We start from the raw sequence: 22255 nt of genomic DNA, 5'->3' as shown, positions 1-22255 counted from the left end.
TTTTATTCTGTGACCTTACTAAATTAATTTATTAGTTACAGGAGCTTATTAGTATATTCCTTAGATTCCTTAGAATTTTCAACATAACATCTGCAAATAGAGACTAGAGACTTTTTTACTTCCTTCTTTCTAATATTTATGTATTTTATTTCTTATCTTACTGCACAGACTAGGATCTCCAAAACAATATGGAATAGAGTGAACATCTTTGCCTTGCTGCTGACTTTAAGTAGAAAATATACATTGAATGCTGCATATGAATTTAGGTATAAACTTTCTTGTAGTAGGTGTACCTAATCATGTTAAGAACATTCTTTCTAAAAAAAAAAAAAAGAATTACTAAACCTGGATAGATGAGAGCTTTTTTCATAAATGGGTATATTAAGACTTTTATTGCACAGTATGATCTATTTTGGCAGATGTGGCAGATGAACCTAAGAGATGTATTTTTCCATTGTTTTATGGAGTGTTCAATAAATACCTGATTAAGTCAAGATAATCAATGTTGTTCTGATCTTTGTTGATGAGTATTAACATCTCCATCTATGATTGTGAAATATGTCTATTTCTCTCTAATTAGGTCAATTTTCATCTCATGTATTTTGAAGCTTTTACATTAGCCACACACATTTATGATCGTTTTGTTCTTCTAGTAAGCTGACATTTTTATCATTACAAATTATCCCCCTTTGCATCTGATAATTTTTACAGTATAAGAGTCTATTTTTTCTGGTATTGGTATAACCAATGCAGCATTTTTTATTATTACTGTTTACATTGTTTGTCTTTTCCCATACATTTAGTCTCCCAGCCTATCTGGGTCTTTATATTTAAAATCGTCTCTTATTGACAGCACATAGTTGAGTCATGCATTTTTGCCAACTCTGACAATTTCTACTTCATAGTTGGAGAGTTTAGTCCATTATCATTTAACACAATTATTAATATGGTTGAGTTTGAGTCTATCATATTATCACTTGTTTTCTGTCCGTCTCTTCTGTTTTCTGTTCTTCTATTCTCCCTTTCCTTATTTTTTGGATTATTAGAATGATTTCTGAACTTTATTTGAATTTTCTTATGGATTTTTGCCATACTTCTCTGTATTACATATTTTTAATGATTGCTGTAGAAATTATAAACTATGTCTAGCTTTTTATAGTCAACTAATAGTTAATATAGTACTACTTCATGTAATATATATGGAAATCTCACAATCATATTGGTCCATCTATTTCCATCCCAGATCTTTGTGCCATAGCTATTATATGTACCACTTATACATATTTTAATTCCACACATTACTTTTGTTTTAAATAGATATATGTATAATAAACATATTAAGAAGAAGAAGGTAAAATTATTTATCCAGATAGTTACTATTTTTGATGTTCTTCATTCTTTTCTTGGGATCTGAGAATTTATCTGACATCATCTTCCTCCAGCCTGAAGTATTTTCTTTAGTATTTCTTGTAATGCCATTCTGCTTCAAACAAATTTCCTTATTTTTGTTTTATTTGAAAATTTCTTTAGTTTATCTCCAATCTTGGAGGCTATTTTCACTGACTGTAGAATTCTGGGTTTTCAAGTCTTGTGTATGTGCTTCTTTTAGGTCTTTAAAGATGTTACACTTTCACAGCACCTGGCATCTTCCATGGACAATAGCTCAGTCAATAGCATCTGCCTTTGGCTCAGGTGATGATCCTGGGGTTCTGGTAGTAGGGAGCCTGCTTCTCCCTCTGCCCGCCTCCACTTGAGTGTGCTCTCTCTCTCTCTCTCTCTCTAATAAATAAATAAATAAATAAAATCTTTAAAAAATGCTTTAAAGTTGTTATACTTTCATAATTTTGCATGAATATCCACCTTGAGATACTCTCAGCAACCTGGTATCTTGTTAAAAAAAAAAAAAAGCAAAAACTAATCTTCTTACTCTCCTTTTACAGGAAAATAAATTGCAGAGATGTGAAGAGAATATTTAGTCTTTTTTCTTTCCTGTCTATACAGCCCTGGTAAATAAAGGGTTATTTAAAAAAATTATTAAACCCAGATGTCTCCAACTTGACCTTGAATTAATCATCTCTGCCCCCTGTGACAAGAAAGAAAAAAAAGCATCTTTTTCTAGCCTCAGGATATATGTTCCGTGAATGACTTTTTTGGAACTGAGATGAGAGAAAAGTGTTTTGCTTTGAAAGTAGGCTTTATTCCCAGGTGTATTGGAAAACTGGTGTTGTCCATGGAAGATCTGGAGTTGGAATTAAGCCTATAATTATATCAAGAATAAAACATCAAGGGGCTAAGCAATCTTTCCGGAAACACTTTCGTCTCTATGCCTAGATGAAAAGGGAAAGAAGTAGCAAAACCACCGGTATAGGTGGTGTATTGTAAACAAGGAGATTAACTTCTGAAAACAAAACAAAACAAAATAAAAAATAAAAAGGAAACAGAACAGACTGTGGTTCTGCCCTTTTAAACTTGCCACTCCCTATATCCTGAAAAACATATACAGTGTTTAGGGTTCAACAACCTTTGTCTTTGGTCTTCTGTAATGAGCTTTTGTAGGAAATGTGTCTTGTTCCAGCATGCTAAAGGTGCTTTATACTTTTAAGTGTCTAAAAGGGTTTACTACAAAGTTCCTCCTGAGTGTAATGAAAAATGAGAAACCATATGATACAGGTCAAACTACAGGGTTTGGAACCAAGCCAACATGAGTTCAAATCCTTGCTGTGCCTCTTATTTAAACATTTCAGATTTAATAAATGAATCAAAAACTTTAGATGAAAGGAACTTCAAGCCAAATTCATAGTCCTGAGCACACCTTCTACAGGCTGGAAGTTGGCAAAATCCAGTTCTCGGTCTTTAGGCTACATGATAACATGCCATCTAGCTGCATGATTTGGGCATTTTTCTGAATTCCAGGCATAGATGGGGACTATCACTGTGTCTCTGGTAAAAGGAAGACCTCAGAGCTGCACACCTGCTTATTTGCTGGTTCCTAAAGCTGTGGTCAGTCCAGAGCTTCCCTCTGTTAAGTAAATGGTACTTTTCTTGAATATGGTCTATCACTCCTCTTAGAAGATTATGAATCATAGAGAAAATTCAAGCAGATTGCAAAATTGTAAAAAGTTTCTCAGCTTATTAACAAAACATAAAAAAAACTATTTGTAATGGACAATTTAGATACTAAAAAAAGGTAGAGAGGTTTGGGAGACATCCTCTCTCATCTAACTCTTCATTCTTGACAACCCACAACATTTTTCTTGGTTCCAATGAAAATGAATGAAAAGTAGAAAGTGACTTACGTTGTTCCACATGTAAGTAACTCATAAATTCTGGAAATCATCTAAGTTGATGGCAGAAAAGGAGATAGGATTAAAATTATATACAAGATTGGGGGCTAAGAAAATACCAGAAAGAAAATTCTTTGTGATTCTAATGAAGACCATCTATCAAAGCAGGAGAGTATAGAGATGATGGTGTGCCATTAGGCATAAGGGACTGGCAGAAACCCTCTTCCCACCATATCTTCCAGCGTAACTGAGGATGTCAGTGCAAGTTTATAGCTGTCACATAGTTATCATGCCACAATTTAATCCAACTAACAAAGGTGTCTAGCAAGCCATTCCAAGATGGCTAGTAGATTACTTTCAGTAGATTACAACCTAGTAGATTACTTTCGGTTTGAAAATCTATGAAGAGTATCCATATTTCTAAGAACCCTGACCTCTACTGAAAATTCCTGCCATATGTAGGTGGTGAGGTCCTCTTCTTTCCCTGAAACTAAGTGGGCTCCTGGAGAATGAAATCTATGGTTAATCACAAGGACCCTACCCTTTTACTTTTGTTGTCAGGTTTAGAAGGATGTTGTTTAAGGGAATGGCAATTAAGCCACTATTTAGAAAAGTCAAATGCCTTTGCCTTCATCGTTTGTTTGCTTCTATCCAGCCCTGGGTAAAGTAGCCTGCTACCCAGGCCAAGTTGATAGAGATTCATTAGGATGTAGAAATTCAAATCTCTGGCAAAATTCCAGCTGTAGCCACCTTTTATGACCATCCCACATCCATCGTTGACATTTATTTATTTTTTATTTATTTCACTTTTTACCTATCTCAGGTTCACCAGCTTTTCCTGCACATACACTTGAGGTTGTGAGACCAGGAGTCTCTTGGTGTATAAGTCTCCAGCTATTATGACTTAGGTGCTAATGGATCCCTTAATAATTAACAGGCAATTTTTTAAAAATTAAGTTAGAAAATACAGAAGCAAAGAAACAGGGCATTTACCACCAGGGATTTTTTATTCTAATAAAAAACCCAGTTTCCCTCCCTCCCTCTCAGTATCTCCGTCTCTCTGTCTCTTTTTCTTTATTTCTTCTTTTCTTTCACATTTCATTTCATCTTTTTTCTTTCCTTCCTTCCTTCCTCTCTTTCTTTTTTCCTTTGATTCAGTTCTATCTGGCTTTATCTTTGACTACACTACTCTGATTCTTAACCTGAGGGAATTCAGGGTTGGTATACATACTAAGTATTTTTTGTGGCTTCAGGGATTCTGCCCCTGGATTTGGACCTTAGTTGCCACTAGCATCTGACCTATCCTAGCCCCAAGAACTTGACAGTGGATCTCCCTCCTTCCTTAACCAAGTTCTATTCTTCTGCAGAGTTCAGTCCTTCATTGCTGTTCTGAACTATGGTCAAATCTTTAAAATAGAATTTTAGTTCATTTCAGATTTCACTATTGTTAATGTTTAAAATTATCTTTGCAAATTATTAACTTACATTGAATTATTTATTGATTTATCTAATACATTCATATGGTGCAAAATTCATAAGGTACAAAAGGCCTTGTAGTCAAGGCCTACCTCCCAGCCAATTTGTTTTCCTTTCCAGAGTCAAAAACTCTTACCAAGTTCTTTTTTAAAAATATTTTATTTATTTATTCATCAGAGAGAGAAAGAGAAAGAGCACAACAGAGGGAGTAACAGGCAGAGGAAGAAACGGGCTCCCTGCTGAGCAAGGAACCCAATGCAGGATGCAGTCCCAGGACCCCAGGATCATGACCTGAGCCAAAAGCAGACACTCAACCTACTGAACCACCCAGGCATCTCTTATCAACTTCTTAAAATTTTTTTTCAGAGATATTCTATGTATGTACAAGTATATGATGTATATACATGTGTGTGTACATTCTTTGAGTTGATTTTTAATTATATAAGTAATGCATGAGCATTATTTCCTTGTACAAATTAAAACAATCCAGAGTAGTTTAGGTCCTCTTTGATGATCTCTCCAATCCCAATCTCTTCCCAAATGTAACCACTGTGAGTAATCTAGCATCAACACAGCATAATTCCTTCCAAAATGTTTCTTTGCATTTACTAAAAATATATGAATCTACAGAAAATATGTAGCATTATTATTACTGTTTTTACTAAAAGTTATACTGCAAGAATCATTTTCCAGCTTGCTTTGGGTCAAAACTTTAAGGGACCCCTGCCTCTGATGAAGCCTCTTCACTATTGGACCTGGTTTTTCCAAAAGCCAGAAGATGCCTTTATTTCCTCCACATCCCAGGACAAGCCTCCTACTGGTCCACCCACAAAGTTCTTGTTTCTTGTCCTCGTAGAGAGACCTAGGAGCTGAGATGGGGAAGAAATGGGCTATGTTCAGGGAAGGAGGGAGTTAGCTTGGTGACAAATATCTTATATTCTCTTTGATGGCTTATCCTGCAGTTTTTTCCTAGGAAGAAGTGACCTTATAGAGTCCTTTTATCATGGAATAAAACTTGACAGAGACACTAACAAGACAACTGGCCTCTACTGTGGTCATTAGCTAGAGAGTTCAAAACCAGGAAAATGCGTCATGCAGAGCTATTTTTCACCATGAACAGAAAGGGTGGGATCCCACCACTGTAATAGAAACTCTTAATCTATTGTCTAAGGAGAAAAGGCAAAATCTGACACATCTAAATGATCAGGTTCTGGGCAGCTACTTGACAGTAATGTCCATGTCATGTCGACAACCTACTGCACACTAATGATCACACAGTCTTCTAGAGGGAAGAGGCTATTTTTGAGAAATGATCAAAGCTTTGCCACAGATTTTTATGACCATCTTTATGATTTCAAAATCTTACATGATTTTATATAGGGTACCTGAGTATTTTAAGGAACCAGGAGGTGACTAAATTACAGAGCCACCTACTGCATTGTGGGACAACCTAATTGGCTCAGTTCCTTCATTATTGAAACTTCAGATCCTATTCTGACCTCTAGGTTAACATCAAATAAGTTTAATCCCTCTTACTAATGATCAGAGCCAATTTTCCATAAAATAAAACATCCAATTAATCTGAGCAAGGCTGTACCTGTCTAGAATTTGACCAGGTCCAAAACATCTTATTTTTACTAAACCCTGTCCATCAGAATTGAAAGGTATAAGCTTTCTTTCATCATTAACAATCTTCTTAACAATGTGGTTATCATTACTTGCTGTAAATTTCTCTGTTTGAAGTAAGATTCTTGGAGTAAATCTCCTTATCTTTTGTTATGGTTTTTATAGAAATGAGAGTCAAGGTCATCCCTGATTATGTTATATGTTTGCCAAAGCAGGAATTCAGGAAATGACTAGTCATAACCTAGCCCGTCCTTCTCCAGAATATTTAATGTTATCATGGCTTATTCTTATTTCACTTATTTTAATCCCCATCAGATTTGTGGTTGATGAAACAAAGTTTTGAAATATTAGCTCATATATTTTCCACAATATAGATATCAGTATAGTTTAAAAAAATTACATATCTCCTGCTTTTGCTTGATGTATATGGAATGCTTATATTAGCATTTGGCACAATCTGTATTTATCATATAAAATGAAGAACGGGTTTTCCTAAGCAAACCAGATCATCAGATCTGGTCCTTGTAATGAAATAGCCATTGCTCTTTAAGAAGCAATATGAATTTGAATAAAATAATTTGTTATAAAAGAATGTTATCGGTTATACTTTAGGGTGCTAAAAACTCATTTAAGATTTTTCCTTTGTTCTTGTCCCATGCCATGTTTGCTTGATGATGAACTGAGTAAATCTTTATTCATTTTAAGCTGGCTTTTGCCAGTGTTCTGTTTTCCTTAGCTAAACAAACGGTTCTTATAGCCTACTTGGCCTCACTTAAACTGTCTTGCATTATTGCCAACTCGAGGATGGTGTGAAGTTTGTCAACATGCCTCCAGGGAAGGGTTAGGCAAGGGACATTTCCTTCTTTTTTTACAAGTCTTAAAATTAACTTTGTCCTTTCCTTTCTCCTTTGCAGCTCATCCTAAAATCCCCGAAGGATCCAGGGGACTCTAGAGGGCAGGTGTGAAGAGAAATTTTAGCCTCATTTAGTTTGAGTCTTTTCTTTGGAACCATGAAAATGTTGGCCCAAGGCTTCTAGTCTAGCTCTTCCCTTCTCCTTGCAAGAGGCTGAAATTTATGAGATATTCATGAAGGCCTTTTGCAAAGGTAGGGGATGGGAGAAGGAAGATACTTTGCTAACACAGTCCTGCCTCACTATTCCATATTGTGTTGTCTTCCTCTTCACTGTCCTTACCATGGTGTCTTACACAGGGCAAGTGTTCAAGAGATACATGCCAAAGGAATACTCCCTCACTTAATGTCTCCAGACACTAGCCTAGGCCAATCCCTTCCTCAAGGATGGGAAGGAGGTAAATCTGGATTCACTTACTAGGTATAGCAGGGTCTATATGCATGTACTACAATTCACATATGAAAAGTAATATAACTATTTTTTATAGGTTTATTTATTTATTTATTTATTTGACAGAGAGAGATCACAAGTAGGCGGGGGGGGGGGGTGGTAAGCAGGCTCTCCGCTAAGTGGAGAACCCAATGTGGGGCTCGATCCCAGTACCCTGAGATCGTGACCTGAGCCAAAGGCAGTGGCCCAACCCACTGAGCCAACCAGGTGCCCCAATATAACTATATTTTCTGAAACTTATCTATAAATTCTGAAGAGTCGAGTCCTGGTAGCCAATCAACACATGTGAGTTAAAAAAATGAATGTTACCTCATTTTGCTCTGGAATCTTGTCCCAGGACTGGCAAGCACTGGGATGATTAAAGCTGGTCCACTTGTGGTAACTCAAACTTTTCTAGCTTTAGAGTCCACTTCAGGTAAATTTTATCCCATTTGGGTAATTTCTCAATCCTTCAGGGCTTCTCTCTCCTTTCCAGATGAAACATGGGCATAGAATGAACTTGTTGGTGTTCAGGGTGGCAGGGGAGCTTCTTCTTAGTGTATCTTGATCCTCCTCTGAACCACTGAGATCACACTGAGATTGTTCATGTTTCCTAGGATTTGGGGTTCGCTTGCTGTCCTCCTTGTACCCTTTGCTGAAATTTCAGTAGCTGGTCCAATTTTTGTTTGACGGTTTTGATTTTAGCACTAAATAATGACTGCTCTTGGGGAGCACAACTCTCTCCCCCTGCTGACTGGATGCCCCACACCAACTCTTTAAAAAAATTGTTCCCTTTTTATTTTGGTAAGAAAAGAACATGAGAGGGACGCCTGGGTGGCTCAGTTGGTTAAGCGGCTGCCTTCGGCTCAGGTCATGATCCCAGCGTCCTGGGATCGAGTCCCACATCGGGCTCCTTGCTCGGCAGGGAGCCTGCTTCTCCCTCTGCCTCTAACCTGCCACTCTGTCTGCCTGTGCTTGCGCTCTGTATATCTCTCTCTCTCTAACAAATAAATAAAAATCTTTAAAAAAAAAAAAAAAGAAAAGAACATGAGATCCACCCTCTTAACAAAAATTTCAAGTATATAATGCAGTAATGTTAACTATAGGCACAATGTTGTATGACTATCTCTAGAACTTAATCATCTTGTGTAACTGAAACTTTATACCTGTTTTCTACTTCCCCCACGTTCTCTCCATTTTCCACTCCCCACCCCCCACAGATGCTGGCAACCATAATCCTACTCTCTGCTTCTCTTTGACTATTTTATATACCTCATATAGGTAGTATCATGCAGAATTTGTTCTTCTGTGACTGACTTATTTTACATAAAGTAATGTCCTGAGGGCTTATAATGTTGTTGCCTATGGCAGGATTTCCTTCCCTTTTTTTTTTTTTTAAAGATTTTATTTATTTATTTGACAGAGAAAGAGAGATCACAAGTAGGCAGAGAGGCAGACAGAGAGAGAGAGGGAAGCAGACCCCCTGCAGAGCAGAGAGCCCGATGTGGGACTCGATCCCAGCACCCTGGGATCATGACCTGAGCCGAAGGCAGGGGCTTAACCCACTGAGCCACCCAGGTGCCCCGATTTCCTTCCTTTTTAATGCTGACATTATTCCATAGGTATATACCTCATTTTTTAATCCATTCATTACTGGCCATTTTGGTTGTTTCTAAAATTTTGGCTATGGAGAATAATGCTGCAATGAGTAAGGGAATGCAAATAGCTCTCTGAGATCCTGATTTCAATCCTTTTGCATAGATACCAAGAATGGTGTTGGAGAAACTGATATGCACATACAAAAGAATAAAATTAGGCCCTTATCTCACACCATACTCAAATATCAACCCAAAATTTATTAAAGACTTAAATGTAAAACCGGAAACTGTAAAATTCCTAGGAGAAAAAATAAAGGAAAAATCTCTTTGACAATGGTCTTTGTAAAGTTTTTTCCGGCGAGATAAACACAACACCAAGCAAAGTGGGTGTAAGGCAAGATTTATTAAAAACACTCTCCGGCGAAGTTTCAGGGTTCAGGAGAAGGCGAGCCAGGAAAGTTGCGCCGGGAGGAGGTGGGCACCCTCGGGCGAGGTTCTGTGACTCTGGAAAGCAGAGTGGCGGAAGTCGCGCCCAAGGCAGGGAGGAGGGGGCTTTTAAGGGGTCTTGGGGAAAGCTCAGGGGTCTTTTGGCAAGTTTCCTTTATTTGGATATCCCTCCTGCTCATCGGGATCCCATTGGTCCACAGGAGCCTGGGGCGGGAGGGTCTCAGATTCCTGCTTGGGCCTTTGTTCTCCTGTCCAAGCTCAGGTCTTGTGGCGGGAACTTTCGCCATCTTTAGTAACCCTTCCTGCCAGCCCAACATTCCGACCTTTTGCTTAATATAATGGTGTCAAGGGCATCGACTCGGTTCTGGCTACTTCCTGCTGACAGGGGGCATCGTCATAGGAGTAGTCGGAAGTGGGCAGGCTGGAGGAGGAGTTGATTGACAGATACTCAGGCAAGTTCTTGTAGGCGACCCCGCAAGTACTGGAAAAGACAGGGAGCAACTGAGATTAGAAGGAGGATTATGCATACAGTTCCCGCCAGAGGGAGCAGCCAGGTTACCCAGTTGTAGGGGTCTAGGCCCCAGGAGGACGTGTCTCGCCACCGTGCTTGGATCCGATCCCTGAGTTCTTTGATCCTGGAGGTAACTATATGATTGGTTAACAAAGTAACAACATTCTTCATTTAAGAATAGGCAGGTCCCCCCTTTTTCGGCGGTCAGAAGGTCTAAGGCCTGTCGGTTCTGTAGAGCTAAGGCTGCCAGGCTGGTGACTTGCGTCTGTAGGGCTGTGAGGGAGTCAGCAACCCATTCCTTGTCATCATTCAGGGCTTGGGAGAGTTTGTAATAAAAGTCTATGGAGGTTCCTATCCCCGCTGTTCAAGTTGCCACCCCTGTGGCTATACCTGCCCCTGTTATGAATGGGAGGAAGGCAGCCCTTCCTCCACAGTGTTGGGGGAATAGGATGGACAGCAGCTGGGATTCAGAGTAGATGGTGGTAGAGGGAGAGAGAAGCATGAATATACAGCCCAGGGAGTCATTAGTGGTCAGGCAGCGATAGGTTCCCTGAGAGCACGAGAGAAATATTCCCGAGGGAGTACAATATGGGAGGGAGGAGTCAGTGATATGGCCGCTGCCGTAGTCAGGGGGGAGGACACATTAATAATTGGTATGTTTCCCTCAATGGGGCCAATATGAACCGTACTATTTGTGGCCCTGAAGTTGGGGAGTGGCCAGTCAATAGGGAGGGGTATCCCTACGATGTAGAGTGAGGTAAGGTAGATAGGATAAAAGAGGCGGGGAAATGGCCGGAGGGCTATGATTTATAAGAAAGGGCTGGCCATATAGTAATTCAAATGGGCTTAAGCCCGAAGACCCGCGGGGCGTAGCCAGGAGTCTGGTGAGAGCCATAGGCAGAAGTGTAGGCCAGGAAAGATGGGTTTCTAGGGTAGGTTTGGTGAGTTGGGCTTTGAGCAGCCCATTGGCCTTTTCTACCTTACCCAATGACTGTGGGTGGTATGGGATGTGAAGTTTCCAGGTTATGTTGAAGCTCTCAGCTACCTGTTGGGTTACACTGGAGATGAAGGTGGGTCCGTTGTCCGACTGGAGGGTCCGGGGCAATCCAAACCTCGGGATGATGGGCTCGATGAGTATTGTAGCCACTACGTCCGCTGTTTCCCGGGCCATGGGGTATGCCTCGATCCAGCCTGTGAATGTATCAACCAAGGTTAATAGGTGGCGAAGGGTTTTATGACGAGGCATGGGAGTGAAGTCCAGTTGCCAGTCTTCCCCTGGCTGATGACCTTGGAGCTGTTGGTTAGGCCCTGGTCTGCGGATTCCTCCTTGTGAATTCATGGAGGAACAGGTTTTGCAAGCCCTGTGGACAACTTCAATTACCTTAGATAAGGAAGGATGATAGAACAATGGCTGAAGAAATTAGTGGATAGCCTATGGGCCACTATGGAGGGATCGGTGGATGTCAGTAATCAAGGTGTGCGCCAGATTGCCTAGCAGGGCAATCCTGTCCTGGATGTAGATCCACCCCTTATCTGGCAAGGGTATAGGCAGTAAAGTTGCAGGGTTTAAGTGGGGGAAGGTAGAGCGAGAGAGATGTGGGTTCTCTAGGAATAGCAGATGGAATAGCTGGAGACGAGGAGGAGTCAGATGGGCCAGGGATCGGTGGCTAAGGTCTGTGAGTCGGCGGGAGAGTAGACCGTGATGGGCTGCCCTAAGGTCATGTTGAGGGTCTTAGAGGGGGTGACTTGATATCCCTTGGCCCTCATAAAGTTAAGTAGGGTGGAGGTGTCGTCTTGGGAGACCGAGAGGGAGGGGCTACAGAGGAGGAGGTCATCCACATATTGTAGTAGAGTACTGGCCTTAAGGACACACTGCTGTTAAGTCTGTAGGCCTGGCCAAAAATGTGAGGGCTGTCCCTGAACCCCTGGGGTAGAAGATTCCAAGTTAGTAGTCCAAAAGCATGTGTGTCAGGATCCTCCCAGGTGAAGGCAAAAAGAAAATAGGAATCAGGGTGCAAGGGGACAGTGAAAAAGGCGTCCCTTAGGTCCAGTAATGTAAAGTGAGAGGTGTTTGGGGAACACGAGACAGTAGGGTTAGGAACGACTGGGTGGAGGGGGACCACGACCTCGTTGATAAGCCTAAGGTCTTGTACCAGTCGATAAGCCCCTGAGGGCTTGCGTACTGGGAGGATGGGGTGGTACAGGGGGAAATGATGGGGATCATGAGTCCCTGACGTTAAAGCCGTTCTATGATAGTTTCAGGCCCCGGCGGTGGGCTAAGGAAATAACAAACTGAGCTCGAGAGGGAAACTTAGAGTTATCCTTAAGCTGTACTTTAACCGGGGTAAGGTGGGAAGCAATGATGGGCTCTGAGATGTCCCACACCTGAGGGTCTACAGTAGGTAGGTCATCTGGAGTGAGGGTCGAGGGAGTGGAGAGGTGTAGGATGAGACGGGTTGAGGTGGATAGAGGGGAGGAAGGGGAGAGGCAAATAGTTGCCCTTAGTTTCTGGAGAATGTCCCTACCCAGTAGAGGGACCGGGCAGGAAGGAATCATAGGAACGAGTGGGGGAAGGGGAACCCATCCAGGCTACAGGTAAGGGGAAGGGTCACCCTAGGATTGGAGGAGGTCCCATCGATCCCCATAACAGTAATTGGTGAGGTTCGAGTAAGTCCCGAGTAGGAAGGCAGAACAGAGTAGGTAGCCCCCGTGTCCAGCAAAAAAGAGATGGAATTACCCACTACCTGGAGCGTAACCCTGGGCTCGGCCTGGGTGAGAGGGGTGGCCGAGTCTGGGCTTTGTCAGTCATCCTCCAATCCAAGCAGTTGAAAGGCCGGACTTACTGTCTCGGGGGGTCCCCCGCGTTGAGGCGCCGAAGATACCCCGAGGTTAGGGCAGTCAGATTTCCAGTGGCCCATCAAATGGCATTGATGGCAAGGCCGAGCTGGTGGCTTTGGATTGGGGCACTGGCGAGCCCAATGTCCCTCGGCCCCGCATTTGAAACAGGCCCCCGGGGAAGTGCGATTGGTTGCCCCCTCTGCTGGTTTCCGGAGCCGGCCGGCCGCAGGGCTGCTACCAAGGATTGGGTCTGCAACTGAACCTTTTGCTGGAATATGGCTTGTCGTTTAAGCTCAGCCGCCTCCTCATGGGAATTAAAGACCTTAAATGCCATTTTTACCAAGTCAGAAATGGGGGCCTGAGGGTCCTCCTCAGCCTTCTTTAACTTTCTCTGTATATCTGGTGCCGATTGAGAGATAAAATGAGTAGCCAGTACCGTGGCCCCCGCAGGAGAGGCAGGGTCCAAGCGAGTGTACTGGGTTAAAGCTTAGGTCAACTGGTTAAGAAACATGGTGGGGTTGTCGTAGGGGCCTGGACAATCTCCCTAATCTTGTCATAATTAATGGCCTTATTAGAGGCTGCCTGCATGCCGGCTATGAGACACTGGACCATGCAGTCGCGGCACCAGTGGCCATCTTGGCCATCCTGATAATCCCAACCTGGTTCTACAGCTGGGACCGCCCGGGCTCCAACTGGCATGGCAGCATCAGTGAGCTGGACCTGATCCACGTGCTCCAGGGCAGCAGCCTGGATGCATTCCCTCTCCTCTGTGGTGAGGGTGGTGGTCTGGACCACATGTAAATCATGCCAGGTGAGGTCATAGGCTTGGGCCAAATATTGGAATTCTTTAATATAGTTATCAGAACTGGCCAAAAAGGAGCCCAAACGTTTCTCAATTTGGGAAAGGTCTTGTAAAGAGAAGGGCGCATGAACTCAAACAACTTCCTCAACTCCAGCAACCTCCCTTAGGGGGCAGACTAACTCGGGGTGGGGGTGGCTTTTGAGCCCTAGTGCGGGTGGAGCCATACAGACACATTCACGCAGTCAGGCACTCTTCAGATTCAAACAGATTGGACACCCTCCCCTTTGGGTATCCCTGGCTAATGGGAGGTGATCAGTCTCCCCTTCCATTCTTTATGAAAGGATCTAGTTCAAACAGTAGCTCTGTGGCTGTTACAACAGAAGTCAATTAAGCACAAAAGGTGTTTACCAACAGATTTCGAAAGCGTAAACCTAGTTCCAGCGACCAGCTCTAGTATCTTATCCCATTTGGTTAACGGTTACCAAAGACTTTGAAAGCCAGCTTAAGAATTACCCATTAAGGGAGACAAACCATAAGTGACTTTTAATCTCACAAAACAAACTGAGGGTTGCTGGGGGGAGGGGGTTTGGGAGAAGGGGGTGGGATTATGGACACTGGGGAGGGTATGTGCTTTGGTGAGTGCTGTGAAGTGTGTAAACCTGGTGATTCACAGACCTGTACCCCTGGGGATAGAGTATTACGCCTCCATCAGAAAGGATGAATACCCAACTTTTGTAGCATCATGGACGGGACTGGAAGAGATTATGCTGAGTGAAATAAGTCAAGCAGAGAGAGTCAACTATCATAAGGTTTCACTTATTTGTGGAGCATAACAAATAGCATGGAGGACATGGGGACTTAGAGTGGAGAAGGGAGTTGGGGGAAATTGGAAGGGGAGGTGAACCATGAGAGACTATGGACTCTGAAAAACAATCTGAGGGTTTTGAAGGGACGGGGGGGTGGGAGGTTGGGGTACCAGGTGGTGGGTATTATAGAGGGCACGGATTGCATGGAGCACGGGGTGTGGTGCAAAAATAATGAATACTGTTATGCTGGAAATAAAAAAAAAAAAAAAAAAAAAAAAAAAAAAAAGAATTACCCATTAAAACTCCAAGACACACAATTAACCATCAGTTCTAGTCATCTCTTTGCTAGCAGATTTTAACAAATAACAAGAACCTATTTGACCTTCAGTAAACTTTGATTTGAGTTTGCCGTTTACTGTGAATAAATTTGTCAGGAGTTCGGATAGGAGTGGGGATGGGGAGGAGGAGGGGTAGACAAGGGTGCTGGTTCAGAAATCCTGAACTTAAGGGACCTTGGGGTAAGGGATTGCGATAAGGAGGAGGAGGAGGAGGAACCAGGGGCCCTCTTGTCAGTGGGTGGGTGAAGCTCTCCAGGGGTTCAGAGAAAGGAGACAGGGAGGAGAGGTCTTTGGGAGCAGTGGGTGGCAGGGTAGGGGGAGGGGAGCGGGCCAAGAGGACCTGAGAGGTGGAGCAGTGAGAGCAGAGTAAGGGGCGAGAGCGCAGAGTCCAGAAAGCTGGACATAAGGGACCTTGGCCCCTCTGCCGTGGTGTCTGCTGAGGTTATTTAGGTCCATGAAAATCTGATAATTAAACGTGCCTTCCGGAGGCCATTGGGACTGATTGTCTAATCGGTATTGTGGCCAAGCAACAGTACAGTAACGTCGTTTTCGCAGGTCCTGGTCCAGTTCCAGGGTTTTAAGATTGGCCAGCAGGCCTAAAACACCCCCGGGATGTTTTAGGGTCGAATTTGGATTGGGAGGTCCCCACGATTCGTTGCGGGGCAACCTGAGGGCTGGAGGAAGGCATCCCCTCGTCCACCACTGGGTTGCGGAAAAACTGTGTCAACTGCCCTAGAGTCACGGAGTCACGGAGGTCACCTGGTGACCGGCGGGGTCCACACTGACGCGGCCACAATTAGGGCAGGGCTTTCCAGAAGGAGGCGTGGAATTGGGGAAACTCACCACAGCTTCGGAAGTGGCGTTCGGAAAGGCAGGTCTGGTTCAGCCAGGGAAAGGAGAGAGCCTCCCCACTGTGTGGGGGCTCAATCTCCTTCCCGGGTTTCGGCACCAAATGTAAAGTTTTTTCCGGCGAGATAAACACAACACCAGGCAAAGTGGATGTAAGGCAAGATTTATTAAAAACACTCTCCGGCGAAGTTTCAGGGTTCAGGAGAAGGCGAGCTAGGAAAGTTGCGCCGGGAGGAGGTGGGCACCCTCGGGCGAGGTTCTGTGACTCTGGAAAGCAGAGTGGCGGAAGTCGCGCCCAAGGCAGGGAGGAGGGGGCTTTTAAGGGGTCTTGGGGAAAGCTCAGGGGTCTTTTGGCAAGTTTCCTTTATTTGGATATCCCTCCTGCTCATCGGGATCCCATTGGTCCACAGGAGCCTGGGGCGGGAGGGTCTTAGATTCCTGCTTGGGCCTTTGTTCTCCTGTCCGAGCTCAGGTCTTGTGGCAGGAACTTTCACCATCTTTAGTAGCCCTTCCTGCCAGCCCAACAGTCTTGGCAATAAGTCTTGGATAAGAAACCAAAAGCACAGGCAACAAAAGCAAAAATTGGTGAATAGGACTGCATCAGACTAAAAAGGTTCTGCACAGCAAAGGAAATGAGTGAAATGGCAACCTATGGAATAGAAAACAATATTTGCAAACATCTTTGCTCTCACATACCCTACTAACTTCTGAGGCACTCCACCTACGAGGTCCCATCATCACTTGTTATGTTCCTTATGGCATCACACAGGAATCTCTTGTTCTCTCTCCTATCCTGCCCACAGCCTACTTAATCCAGTGCCGATACTTCTCCCCACTAGGGGTCTCCTACCACCTCCACCACTTGTTGGATATACTAGGAGTGAATTCGTTTCCCACGGCTTCCCTAAAAAGTGTCCACATTTTATGTGGCTTAAAGCAACTGAAATTATTCTTTCACAGTTATGAAAGCTGGAAGTCTGAAATCAAAGTGTCATCAAGATTTTTTTCTTCCATGTGTCTCTCTAGCCTCTGGTGGTTGCTGGCAAACCCTTGGCGTTTTTTGGCTTACAGTTGTACTGTCTCTGCCATCACATGGTGTTCTCCTTTGGTGTCCCTATGCCCAAATTTTCCTTTTCTTAGAAGAATCAATCATTGGATTAGGGCCAACCCTAACTCAGTATGACTTCAGCTTAACTTGATTGCATCCACCAAAAACCTATTTCCAAATAAGATCACATTCACAGCATCTGGGACTTAGGACATCACCTTGTCTTTTTGGTGGACAGAATTTAAGACACAATAAGGAGGACCACATTGGAGCACAAACCCAGATGTTCTTGGACTCTCCTTCAACCAGCCTGAGGTTTGTATTTGAGTTTCTGTCATCTAGCACTACCCAGCTCCAGGGGATGAGGATGTAAAATTCCTTCTACTTTAGTTTCATCCCACAGACTATCATTCTTTCATTCTTTGAATCCTCTTCTCCATGATGGAAGAATTCTAGTCTCCTTCATATCTGGTAGAAACTGCTCCTTCTTCGGGTTTCCTTTATATCACTGTAAAACTCAGTGCTTAAACCTCCTAGCTCTGCTCTTGATATATCAACACTGAAGCCAGTCAGAGAGATTTCTCAGCAGATTTTGCTGGGGCTCAGCCATGGCTTCCCATCCACAGAAGACAACCAGTGCTTGGCTTCATGGGAATTCTTCACATGCTCTGAAGGGACAGCTCTCCCTGATTACTTCTAAATACTCTCTTTCTCTCCTTAAAAATCAGTATTTTCTCTGTGAGATGGCCTTTCCTGAACTTTGAATGAAGGACGTAAGGGGTAAGCAGGTTGTGGACTCACAGACTCAGCAAACCATAGCCCCCATTGAAGAGGACAAAGAACTAGTATTGATCTCTCCAGAAGTACAGAGTTTGGAGATTAGCAGATTCTGAGTCCACAGGATTCCCAGTATAAAAGTCCTGTGTGACCAGTTGTGTATGCATATTATCTTAGAGAGTCATCTGTCATGCTTCTTTTGCAGGATCATTCTAATTCCAGTGGACTCTGTCCCATTCTGAATGGCTCAGAGTTGCATGACATGAGGTCTTGAACACTTTATCTGCAGTTTAAGTGCCTGTAGGAAATATTAATGGTTTTACCTAAGCCTCAACTTCCTTATACATAATATAGTAGGGTAATATCCTCCTTGAAAGGTCATTAGCATTACTAGACAACATACATACAAAGTGCCTGGTGCTTAGGGGATGCTTAACAAAGAGTAACACATTTATCATTAGTCTATTCTGCTTCCCTCTTCTCTCTCTAGATCACACCAATTCTCTGACATTGCCCCTATTATAAGTACTCCTTACCCTCAGAAGAAAGACAAGGGGGAAGAAAGAATACTATGCACTCTAGAGCTCATCTTGTCTGCTTTCCTAAAGAGGGAACTTCTCCTCAGATTCAGAGGTTTTCCTGGGCATCTCAGATCAGAACTGATTCTATAATTGGTCAGCCTGACCATATGAAAGCAATTCTACTACAGAAATTTATGTGTATGCCAGTCTACCATGTTGCATAGTAATTATGCATAGCACAAAATACGTCTGAATTTTATTTGGAAGTGCTATTTGATCATGGGATTAATCTTAGTCCCCATGTGCTTATTCTTCACCATTTGTTAGTCATGATACCATGGAAAAAAGGAAATGCCAGTCAGTCACTTCACTGAGTCCTCTAGGAAGGAGAACTGGAACTGGTCCCATAGCCCCTTAGTTCTCCTACTCATTGATACCTTCTCTCCATTTAGGTCTGGGCATCTCAGTTCAGGCTCTTACTGAAGACTGGGGAAGGGACTAGCATCTCATCAGAGCAAGAGAATGAGGGAAATTCATTAGAAGGGTATAATAAAGATTCAGCTGGGAGTGGCCCAAGAGCATCACTGTGTTTGTTTTGTTTGTTCTCTTGCCACAGATAAGTGAGCCCCTCCAGTCAAATTAACATTGGGTAGGTAGTCCCATCTCCATCACTGATACCACCATTCACCCTGTTGCTGACGCTAAAACCTGGGAGTCATATGTGACTTTCCTTTCCCTCCTATCCTGAATCTAATGTAGCAACGGCTCTATGCACATTGTCTTTAAAATATCCCCCAAACCTAATTACTGCTTCTTCCTCCACCTTCATCTCTTACCTAAGCCACAGCCTCTACTTGGCTTCCCAGTCCCTGCTCTGGTATCAGTCAGTTTTTCACCCAGGTTCCAGAGAAGTTTTTAAAATGTATGTCGAATAATTTTATCCCCCCACTCAAACTTTTTAAGTTTCCTACTGTACTCAGCCCACACGGCCCTGTAATGGTATCTCAGAAATTTTGCAACACTCTCTGCTGTCTCTTCACTCCACATTAGGCACACTTGCCTTGTAATCCTTCCCACTGCACAAATATGTTCCAATCTCACTTGCTATGCCCTTGGACTAGAACATTCTTCCTGCCTTCCCTTCATTCAGATGTGACCATCTCCAAAAGGCCTTCCTCACCCTTACTTCCATCATCATCTCTTCCATTACCTGTTTTTATTTTTCCTTGTGGTTCTTAGCACAGTTTCAAATTATATATATGGTAAATATTTAATTTATATGTTAATCTTCCATCTTCATATCTAGAAGGTGAGCCTGTGAAACAAGAAGTTTGTTTTGCTCACTTCTGTGTCTTCAAGATTTTGAAGAGCCCCTAGTCATAACAGGTGCTCAAAAAGAGTTGGCAAATGAAGGGAAGTTCATCTCTTCTTTTGATAGCTCCAAATGATACCTTTAAAATACCTTCCTTGTGGGCACCTGGGTGGCTCAGTGGGTTGAGCCTCTGCCTTCGGCTCAGGTCATGATCTCAGGGTCCTGGGATCGAGTCCCGCATCGGGCTCTCTGCTCAGCGGGAAGCCTGCTTCCTCCTCTCTCTCTCTGCCTACTTGTGATCTCTCTCTGTGTCAAATAAATAAAATTTAAAAAAAAAATACCTTCTTTGTATTTCATTCTTCAGCCTCACCTTCTAGCCACTTGAGTTTCCATTTCTTCAGCTGAATCAGTCTCTCTAGGCTTTTAGGCTTCAGGATATTTTTTAACTCCTCAGATGATCCCAATGGACAGCCAAGGTTGAGAACCACTTTGATGTTGAATCATCCGTAGAGTACTGGCCAGTTATTTTGTAGAAAGTTCCTCAATTTGGATTTGTCTGATGTTTCTAAATATTAAATTTATATGATGAATGGGGACAAGAATATCACAGGAGTGACACTGTGTCCTCCTCAGTGCATCATATCAAGAAGCACAAAATTTGAATTGATCTCAGTACCAGCGATGCTAACTATGTCTCTTGGTTGAAGTGGAATCTTCCAATATTATTTTCCCTTTTGTAATTAAATAGGTATGTTGTTAAGAGACCCTTTGAAACTGCAAATATCATGTATCTTATCACATTTTCACCCACTAATATTAGCATCCATTAGTGATTCTTACCTAAAACAATTATTATTGTGGAATTTACTCAAATAGTGATTTCCAGTTTCCATCATTTTTTCTATATCTGTTGGAACTCTGTAGTAATGAAGAGCTTTTCTATTTTTGCCATTTATTTATTTTTAAATTACTTATATAGGTATAAATTTGTGGATTATTCTATGCCATGGGTTATAATCCATTGCTACCATTTATTATTAATAATAATTATTTATTTATTTTTGCTCAACTTGTCCTCAGTTTAGGTAGTGGAAGCCTATTTAAGCTGACTTCTATATCCCCTAATATGTCCTCATGTTTTGAGCATTTCCTTACTATTTAGGGCCAGAAGGTGTTCCGGTTTCATGTATTTTCCCTCCCTTAACCCAGAATCAATGATTTTCCCAAAAATTGCTAGTTTTTTATGGGAAAATGGTATTTAGACGAGATCGGGCGCGTTCAGGGTGGTATGGCCGTAGACGGGAAAATGGTATTTAGAAATAAATATTTGAGTACAAGATGTTCTCATCAGTTTTGGGATGTGTGATTCTAAATATATGTATTTATAAATACTTATTTGTGTCTATTTCTATATTTATCTGAAATCTGTATGAAAATTCATAACTTTATGCTGGTGATTTCTTTGTTTATATTACATTTTGGGATGCCCACCACCACCACTCTTCATTCATTTAAACTTCTTTTTTTTTCTTTTTTCCTCCCTCCCTCCTTCCATCTCTTTCTTCTCTCCCCTCTCTCCCTCCTTTTCCTCCTCCTCATTCTTCTTATAGTAGCTGTCTCCTGACTTAATATGTGGCTATTTCATATGATCAAAGGCAGCAACTCTGGGATCTGAAGGACCAAGTACAATTCCTGGCACTACTAATTTCCAACCATGTGATTATTGGCAAAAAGTCTCTCACAATAACAGATCCTCAACAAAACAAAATGCTCTCCAGGCTCAATCCCTGGGATCAGGCTTAATCGTTTTCCTTTGAAATTCTCGGGTTTTATAGGCAAGTTTATTTCTCAATCCTGACTTCAGTTCAAGTCTTCCTTTTATCAGAATGCACAGGCAATCTATCTTCCCAAAGCTGTTCTCAGTTCTTCTATGGGAGCAATTTAACTACTGTTTCTTTTCTAGTTAATTCTTTTTTAAAAATATATTGTATTCAGGACATCTGGGTAGCTCAGCTGGCTAAGCTTCTGACTCTTGATTTCAGCTCAGATAGTGAATTCAGGGTCATAAGATCAAGTTGAACCCCCCTCTTCCCTGCATGTGGGGCTCAGCACTCAGTGGGGAGTCTGCTTGAGGATTTCTCTCCCTTGGCCCCTCCCCCTGCTCACACTCTCTCTGTAAAAGAAATAAATCTTTAAAATAAAGATTATTGTAAATCTTTAAAATAAAAACAGTAAACTATTTTAAAATAAAATACAATAAACTCTATTCAAGCATAACAATTATAAAGAGTTAAAAAAAAACCTATGTGCTGTATGATTATCATAAAGTGAACAAAACTGTGTAAATAGTCCCCTAGATAGAGAAAAACAACATTACCAGCACCTAAAAGACCCCTGTGCCACTTCCTGATTATTATATCCATCTTCCTTCCTAATAGTAACCACTATCATGAATTCTAATATCACAGATAAATAATATCATGAATAAAATTTGAACTTTTTATAAGTGTTTATTCCTTCATATGCCATTCCTTCATATAAATTGTTTTCCAAATTGGTTATACAAATTTATACTTCTGGCAGCAGTGTTTGACAGTTTCAGTTACTCCACACCCTTGCCAACACTTGTTAATAGTATTTTAAATTTTATTCTTTTAGGAGTATAGTCATATGTCATTGTTA

The sequence above is a fragment of the Mustela erminea genome, chromosome 11, assembly GCF_009829155.1.
Source record: "Mustela erminea isolate mMusErm1 chromosome 11, mMusErm1.Pri, whole genome shotgun sequence".
NCBI lineage: Eukaryota > Metazoa > Chordata > Mammalia > Carnivora > Mustelidae > Mustela > Mustela erminea.
Note: the sequence above shows the minus strand (reverse complement) of the source record.